Source organism: Austrofundulus limnaeus, unplaced genomic scaffold (assembly GCF_001266775.1).
Source record: "Austrofundulus limnaeus strain Quisiro unplaced genomic scaffold, Austrofundulus_limnaeus-1.0 Scaffold2, whole genome shotgun sequence".
NCBI lineage: Eukaryota > Metazoa > Chordata > Actinopteri > Cyprinodontiformes > Rivulidae > Austrofundulus > Austrofundulus limnaeus.
Window position 1 is genome coordinate 2,872,074 of NW_013952404.1, and position 9,248 is coordinate 2,881,321.

A 9,248-nucleotide genomic window follows, 5' to 3' on the forward strand; every position below is an offset into this window, starting at 1 on the left:
CTTTTATTCTGCTTTGACCTCCTACTTTTTCTTTAAGTTTAAATTATGTTCTACTTCTAAAATAAAATAAAAAAATCCTAAAATTATCTTTTTCCCTGCTAAATACTTTGATTCATGACAAGTGGATGTTATKATAAAGTGGAATCCAAGGTCATTCTGATGATCTGCTTTGATAAAGAAAGAAGAAGAAGGTGAGCGTGGGAGACAGACAGACCACCGCAGACAGAAAAAAGAGAGCGGGACGGCTCGATGGACACGGTGAGAATGCTAACTGATGTGTCCGCTCTCTTCTGACACAGCTCTGTGACATTCCAGCGCAGGACTCCTTCATGTCCGGAGAGGAAAAAAAGAGAGGGAACGAGGAAGATCCACAAACAATGCCCATTGAGTACTGTGAGGCAACAGCTGGTGGGATATGCACTGACCTTAAGGAGGTCTATTCAGGCCTGGACTGGCGCCTCTCATGGCCCCGCTGCCTTTATATGGCTGGAAGTGGATGGATGGTCAATGTTTATTCTCATCATGCAAACAGAAGAGCAACAGTGCCCGGCGGCTTCGGCCCAATCGGAAATATTGAGGGTAGTCAAATTAAAGTTTCGAAGGGGAGCGTTTCATCTCATGACAGCRGGATGGAGATAAAACTGAACGCCTGTCAAAGCCTTTGTTTCACAGGAGCACTGAGGTGAGGCTCRGCCCCATGGAGAGGGAGATTAGCTTCTCAAGGAGAAGCATAAATCATATCCAACCTGAATGCAAGATAATAAAAAATGTGATCAACCAGGCAGAGAAATATTATATTAGATGGAGATTAAAGATGCTCAACATTTGAAGTTAGATATGAGCAATGGGCTGCTGGAAGCATTTGTGTTCACTTGTGCTTCTAACCCTTCTTTGTCAATTCCACAGGCATTTCCCAGCGGGCCTCATGCCTGTCTTTGAGATCAAACCTTGCTGGCAAAGCCACCATAAAGCGATATGTCAGTCGGGAGTGGGAAAGAGATGCCTGCTTGACTGTGATTGATCTGCCACGGTTTCTTTATTCCCCTTGAGGCTGGATACATCCAGGCTGCGGATCCAGCCTGATGAATAGCACCACGCACCCTGCCCGCCTCACGTCCCCTCTTCTCCACCCGGCGTGGCCCATCCCGCAGCCCATCACGGAAGGCCACAYGCTGCAATATAAAATTAAAAACACCAGATTCCAGTTCCAGGAAGCGCAGGCAGAGCCTTGCCAACCAATCACATCGAAGGACATCCAACTCATTAAAAGTTAATGAAACCTATAAACGTGGTGCGCCAGCGATTCATTTAAACCCCCAATCCAATCTCCTCTCTCTGCAAAGGCAAACAAGCCTGTGTGCCCCCAGTGCTGTCCTCGGAATAACAAACTACGGAATATTTTGTCCTGCATATGTTCTCCCCTATGCAGACATGTGCTGCRGTGATAGGGTATCTTACAATGGGACTTGTCCAATTTAGAAAAAAATAAAGCAAGGGTGGTGTACTGCAGGGGTAAAATCTGTAATYTGCTCTTCAGTTGAATTTAATGCATTTGCCTTACACTGCACTGCTTGTCAGGAATGGCTGCAATAGATATGCCATTTCAACATTCATGAGAATCACTGACATTCAAATAATGTGCTCRTTTTAATACCGTACATGAGTGAAAGGCAAAAGCTGCTTATGCAACCTCCAGTTCGAAGCAAGTGCAGGCAGACGAGGCCGAGTGCGAGCAAAAACCCGTTCTTCCCGCAGCCTCACCTTACGTGTCAAACATATTCATTTAAYTCTGCTCCTAATTTCATAACATGTCATAAGCAGCAATAAAACCCCACTTTACTGCCGTTAAAAATCAAACAAGTTCAACAACAACCTCTTTTGTGTGTTGCACTCAGCTCCGGTGTCTCATAGAGCTTCCCTTGAGGGATTCAAATTAAATTCTCTCCTTGTAAAGAGCCACAGTCAGCTYGCTAATGAATTCCCATACCCTGACTCAAATCAAATTAATCCCCAGTTTAATTCCATATAAACGGCGGTGTTATTTATAGTGGGAAGACGGATGCTCGGTTGAAGGATTGAGGAAAGCTGGGAGGTGTCTATAGGGCCGCTGAGCAGATTATGGTGAAGGATGAATCCTGTATGTTTTCCCCGACAGCAGAGTGGTCCCCTGGTACACACTATTTAACCCTCGCCTGCTTGACGCTGACAGAAACATCACAGTGTTTGTCACCTAATATCCTTTCAGATTAAGGAGTCAACTGGCAGATTTATTGGTCGGAGCTGAGACGCTCTTATCTTGAAGGGCCCAATAGAAAGATAATGCGTGAAGGCGCGACGTCATAACGCACGGCTACAGTTAGGTCATGGGTTTTTGTAGAGAGACAAAATTTGCATGAACCCCTTAGGCAAATCTCTTTCGTGGAGAGAAACAGCTCGATGTGACTATTTTGATCACAGTAATTTGATTTTCTGAAGTCAGCAGTGACAGGTAGTTTGTTGAATGGCTTTTTCATACAAATGRCACAACAAACTGACAAATTGTGGTATCATGACAAACTGCTAATGCTTTGTGGCTGCAAATGTAACAGCCTACATAACACTACTCTTCTGAGGAAAAAGTGGTGATGTTAAGTTCATCCACCCCCCATGAATATGCCAAGTGATAAAACAGGCTTCTTTATAAAAAGTAAAAAAAAAGTTTTGAACAGTGTGTTTACTAAGAAATTATCAAACAGACTTAAAAGTGTGCAAAAAGCCAGAAAATGTTAAATGAATTTTTTTGTATAATGAACAATTAACATATTGGGTTTTTCACTAAAGAGAAATTAAGACCCATATTTGTATTTAAGCACTTMGTCCCCTGTGCCCCTTTCTTCAGAATCTGTCTGTATTTGTTGTTTAGCAAAGACGGCAAAAAACAGCATTTGTTGTTCTTAAGCTAAAATGTGAATAACAGGGCATCAACCTGTTGCTGAAGCTTCTGCTTTATTTTTATCAAACAGTTACATTTTACTCTTAAAACATCGTTGCAGTGTTGTGATCAGATTCTTTTTTTTTATTTCAAAATAATCTTTGTTAAATGAATTAAAGAGTTCAATTAATACTGACTGATTCGGAAGACTTTTTATAGGTAAAATTTAAGTAAAAATAACATTTTTCTAGGTTAAATTTCTCATTTAAAACCATGACGTGGTCGCCACATGTAGCTGAATGTTTTAGGAGTTTTTTTCCGATCCAAGTTTATGATGTGTACAGTTGACAAAGAATCATTAGCATGGGATGCGTTTAAGGATGACAGACGGTTGTGAAAGTCGGTTTGGCAGTTTCGGGGACAGTTTGGAGCCTTTAAAGCTCGGTCCACCAAATGTCTGAACATCTATGGTTTATTGAGGCATCTGTAAGCTTACGCACTTTACTGCCAAGCTTGGCCCGTGCACCTATATGGTCCTGAAATGGATGGAAGCACACCCACGCAAAAGTTTACTCTTTGCCTTCATACCAAATCCTTGACAGCCATRCATCCCCACCCAATCACCATTCTAACACATGTGCTGTCACAAATAAACACATTTAGTTTTTCTGGAATATACACTACCAAATGTTTGGCAACTTGAAAAATAAATAAAAAAAGAGGCATGGTGGGGGGTGCTGAATAATTTACTAGGAAACATTTTACTAACCATTTGGTGATAAAAAAAAAACACCGGCGTCGGCCCCGAGGCTTAAAGCAATTAATTCAGGATCCTGACATAAACTCTCCAATCCTTTGACAGCTTGGAGCTGAAATAAAAATGCTAGTTCTCCTGGGAACGGCAGGAGATAGCTGGCTCTTTTCTGGACTGTTTGCTCACTGGCCCTGTGAGCAATCTTCCCCAGTCAGAATGAAATGCAAGGACACAAACAATGTACCGGCGAGAGAATGGGAGATGGGGAATGAACAGTTTGGACTATTTGCACAGCAGAAGGGCAGCCACAATGGCCGGCCCATGGCTTTCCCATGCATCAAGCCTCTTAGTCGTAGGCCTCCCTTTGTTGCCTGGTTTCTTCTTCCCCGGCCAGATAAGAGCCCAGCTGCCCCATACTTTTAATTCCTATTGTACGCCATACTGTATGGTCATTTATCTGTCTACGTTCTGCCTGTCGCGGTGTTGTTGTCTAATTGAACAGGTTATCACATGTGTATCTCTGTTGCCCGCATGTGCGCTTGTTTAGGGTCTGAATTGGTCCCACTTTGCCATAAAAGGCAGGCTGGGGAGGGGAAGGGGGGATAAGGCCTGACCCTTTTCTTCGCCTTTGAGAGGGAAGCACAAGTCAAGTGATAAAGATGCAGAAATTTTCATTTTAAAGTAGYTTAGCTGCTTTAAGTAAAATAAAATAAATCTAAGACAAGAAAGTTGCTTGTGAAATCTCTAATAAAAAGAAAGGACCTGATGAAGTCAATGAAAGTCAGAGATCCATGTTGTGCTTTTTTCTTTTGTTAAACTGGTTTGTTTTTGCACACGCTGAATCACACTCAGTTCGTGTCTCTGCTCAGGAAGTAGTTACACTTCCAAGGCCAAGCCTGCAGAGAATAAAACAACAGTAAAAGCAGCACAAAAAAAAAAAAAAGAATAATAAGGGAAGCAGTAGGGTCTCAGGCAGGATCAATACACGTAAGACGAAGAGGCGTATTCATGCATGTGAGCAGACACTCGCCAAAATACAAACACACACACAGAGGCCCACCCCCTCTGTAAAGGTTGTCGTGTCAGGACCCCTTGGGTGGTCAGACTGAGGATGATTTCGACACAATATGATGTTGTGAAACAATCCTTTGGAAAAAAAAGGAGATGTTCGGCCGGCTGCTTTTACTGTCACATTTGTATCAAACACATATTGTGCAAGCCTCTTCCCCGGGTTTTAATGCATTTAAAGAGAGTGATGATCTGCGGTTGCTAAAAGCTTTTTTTCTCTCTCCCTTCATTCACAGACACTGCATGAAAACTGTTCTTTTTTTCACCAGAGTGAAAAATACAAGCCATAATGACTCCACAGTGGTTTATTCTAATGGCTAAGCTCTTAATCTATCAGATCAGATTTCAAAGTGCCAGCAGCTTTGCCAAGGCAGGTCCCAGGAAGGAGAACCCTTTTGTTTGGGGCAGAAATTTTAAATGTAAGACCAGACTCTATTTACAAAGACCCCTAATCATTAAAAAAAAGGAAAGAAAGAAAAATGAATAAGATGTGACCCATTACTGAAGCAAAACCTTAAAGAGTAACATCATTAAGAAACAGTAAGTGCCTGTTTTCACATCCACCTTTGCCAGCATGTCAAGACCTCAGGTATGGCAAGATAAATAGCTGTCTTATGTGTGCTTGTGAGAGCCAGGCTCCTTGTGGGGTGGTGCTCCCAGCTTCACGCTCCAGCAGCACTGAAATAAAGCTCTGTTCGAGGCATTTCAACACCGCTTAAGGTTGTCCGTTGCYGTGTAATTTATGAGTTGAGTAGGCTTCGCGTCTAAAGTTAACTACAATCTTCCAGCATTCATGGGTGGAGAAAAGAGCCGGCGTGAGTCATAGGAAACTTACAACACTCCTCCAATTACCTAAAACTGTGGCGATCTGAAGGCTGTCTGCCCGTCGCCGTCAGGTGTGCGGTTCAGTTGCCAAACGTGGAGGTGATGTGACCTAAAGTAATTGGACATGTAGGCACTTTAACAGGTTTGCTGTTCTGTCACCTGCAGGTCACGGCAGAGCGGGCGGGACGGGGTCAGAAGCACTCAGAGAAGCATCCAGAGCTCTCCGTGGGTGGTCATATTAAAACAGGAGGAAAGACAAACACACACAGGACTGGCTGGTAGCCCTTCGCTTGTAATTAGATTGTCATTTCATTTACAATGACAAAAATTAGATTTGAATTTATGGTATTTTTTCTGGTTTTCAGTATGTACACAATTCTTCTTTTTACCAWATAAAACCAAATGAAACAAAATTCAGTTTTGTTTTTTGATTTGTTAAAATTTAATTTTATCATGTCATTATATGAATTAAAAATCAAAGTAAATAAAGAAAAGAAAAACAATAACGAAAAACAATTATTTTATAAATTTTCAGATCAAATATATTTAATTGGTGAGAAAGCAGGAATTTTATTAATCAAAAAATGTTAAAATGTGGCATAAAAATATATATTTTTTGTTTTAAATCTGTAAATGTTCAAATATAATCCAGTGTTTGTTGTGGAGATACAACTAAATAATCATGTTTTATTGCTGAGATATCACAAAAAAGGGAAATTAAACCACACGTTATCACTTTAATCNTGAGGCACCGCACATTTTCACGTCAAGTTTGGATTTTATAAATCACAACCTTGGCGTAAAAAGTGGCGTACGCAAGTTTCTGGGCTCAAATTGTGCGTACGCCAGTTTTATAAATCCGACCCCTGTTATGCTTCCTTCTTTGGCTTTGCCGTTTCAAAATAAAATTGCAAAAAGAAAAAAACAATTATGATTTTTTTTTTGTTTGATTGTTTTTTTGCATTTTTAAAACCAAAATGTAAAATTGAACTAATTAAAAATCCAGTGTTTGATTTGTGCTCCTGCTATCTAAACCCAGACTTAAATAAAGTAGTTGTTTTAATATGGAGCGTTACCGGAAATRATTGAAGTCACCAAATAAGAAGAGTTTATAGTAGCTGGAAGATTTAAAATGTAAACCATTCCTAAAGGTACTGACAGTGGCTGCACCCCAACACTATTCTGCCTATCTGGGAATATTAAAGTGATTGTGTTCTCAGTAAGATCAGCTCTCAATGACACGCGTGATGCTCCAGGAGTTCAAGCCATGATTTCTGGTTCTGTCAGAAGATCACAAATAGTGCACAAAAATATATATAAAATATATATATAGTTTGCTTTGTTTACACAATAACAACATTTAAACCATATTTAAAATGCTAACAATAAATTTTTAAATCATTAAAATAAAAACACTTCTTATAAATAACCAACGAAAAACCAACTAAAATATTTTATATTTAAGGTGAAAAACATATAATATATGATTAAACTGTTTTACTGGCGAATAAACAAATGTCCATAATTGTTTTCCTTTTTTCATAATTACAGATTTAACAAAACATGGAATAAAAAATTGTAAAGCTGTTAATTATTAACACACATAATAAATTTTATCTTATTAACACAACCCCGCTGAACTAAATTATATTAAAGAATAAATATGTGTAAATATACTTGTCTGTACCATAAATATTGATGATTTCTRAGTTAAAAATTAACTCGTGTCAGGTCAGTGCAGCTCTCCAGTTACTGGGTTAACTCAACCGGTGACCAGTTAACGTGACCCAGAGTGGAAGTTATTTATATATTTAGGTGGAATTCAAGAAAAATTACCTTGAAAACTGGTTGATTTGCTTTTAACACTGCCAAGTCACACGTTTTAAAACCTTTCCCAAAAAAATAAGCACATATTTGATTTTCTGAATAAAATGAAATCAAACATTCTAAAAAAAAGACCTAAAATATTCTAGTGTATTTGTGACAGGTTTACGGTGTTTAYTGAAAATGTTTTAAAATGACACCAAACATTTTATTCTGAAGCGTTTCCTTCTCATTATTTAAATTTTATTCATCACAGTCAGACGTTCACATTACCTCTCTGCCAGAGTGTGATTGTCGACACCCTGTAAACACCTTTGACACACAGGCTTGAATGCGACAGGCGAGTTAACCAAACATTCCTGGGTGTTCCTTTTAAAAGTTTACCACCGGGCTGCACTGACCCATCTCCCACTCCCCAAATCCCACCTAAAGCAAACCTCTTTTCTCCTCCTTCGTTTTTTTCAATTTAGACTCATATTCTAACACATTCACGTCAATGACAGAATGTAATATGTAGCAACTTTCATGTTTTGCTCTGTGAACGTGTTTTTAAAACAGAACAGAACATCGCTCCATAAGGTTTTGGGAATTTGGGAGTATAATTCCAGCCCTGAGCTTATCTGCACWCCCAGACTATTTGAGTGTTTTGAGATGCAGGCTCCCCGAGGAYGGATCGAAGGCGTCCTAGTAGAACTGCACATCAAATAAATAGGAGGATGGGATTTATATGGACGCTGTGTCTCTGTCAAACAGGGCTCTGCTGACTGAAGTGATCCCCACGGCCCGAAGTGGAGGAGAGGAGGGAGAGGAAGCCTCGGAGGGAAGAAGGATAGCTTTGGAGGAGCCACACACACTCACACATAAAAAAAAAAAAAAACTCACACAATGTCCCTCTCAGTCCTGGGTTGTGACCGGCCCATGGCATTGCCCAGGTATGTCAACTATGTTTGCCAAGCCATCCATCAGCCGTCCTCCGTCTCTCCTGAAACAGGAACTTTTGTTTGAAACATGCACTTGTTAAGCCCATCCTTTGACTCTGCTGAACTGAAATCATTTCCTCATAGGTGCGACAAAAGATTTATTATAGCCTCAACGTTTTGCTTGTTTGTTTGCTTTCATTATTTTTCCTTTTTTTATTTATTTCTTCATTCCTAATGTTCTGTTAGAAACACCGAGTACAGGTTAGGGGACATCCAAGGCCCTTATCGCTCATGACCAGGGTTAGCAAATAAAAACACTGTGGAGAGGTCGAGCTGCATGGAAGCAAGGGAAAGATTTATGGCTGTGTGACGCTCACACATGGCAAAGACTTTTTTTTTTTTGGTCAGGCCCGAACTTCAAGTTGAAACAAATTGAAAAAAAAAAAAAAATTAGGGCAGGTTGTCAGAAGGTGTCAGAATCAACTGAAAAAGAGGCCAAAGCACGGGCCGGTATGTTTGCTAAAACATCTAAGTCGGAGCCCTTACCTCATTCCCTGAAACACAACCTGCCATTTATCTTTTGACTTCTCCTCGGCGAGCGAGAGCAGATATCACTAAAAGTGCCACGTTAATGATTGACTCTCGGCCCACCGAGCATCCTGGTTTGAGTGGCCACTCTGCCTGCACTTGTTCTGCATTTTCAGCCGTAAATGTTTGTGGTCCCACTATCCTCTTCAAGTCCCATACAGTATTATTAGCACTGAGTGGGGCGTGGGGGGGGTAAGGTTAGGGTGGGGTCGAGACTAACTTTCAATAAAGCATCATGGGCATGCTGAGGTAAATGGAAGATAAGAGTTTGTCCGCGACCCTTTTAGTGCTTCATATGTATGTGGCTGAGCAAACCTAATCTCCCTTCCAGATAGATTTGGCTCTGCTTTGTGGAAGC

General features: G+C 40.5%; 1 long non-coding RNA gene across 1 annotated transcript; it reads left to right on the forward strand.

Moving 5' to 3' along the window:
- Positions 1-265: 265 nt before the first annotated feature.
- LOC106519192 (uncharacterized) lies at positions 266-3,612 on the forward strand. The gene is made up of 2 exons (XR_001310414.1): positions 266-682; positions 907-3,612. It is a non-coding gene; the product is annotated as an uncharacterized LOC106519192 (long non-coding RNA).
- Positions 3,613-9,248: the final 5,636 nt, after the last annotated feature.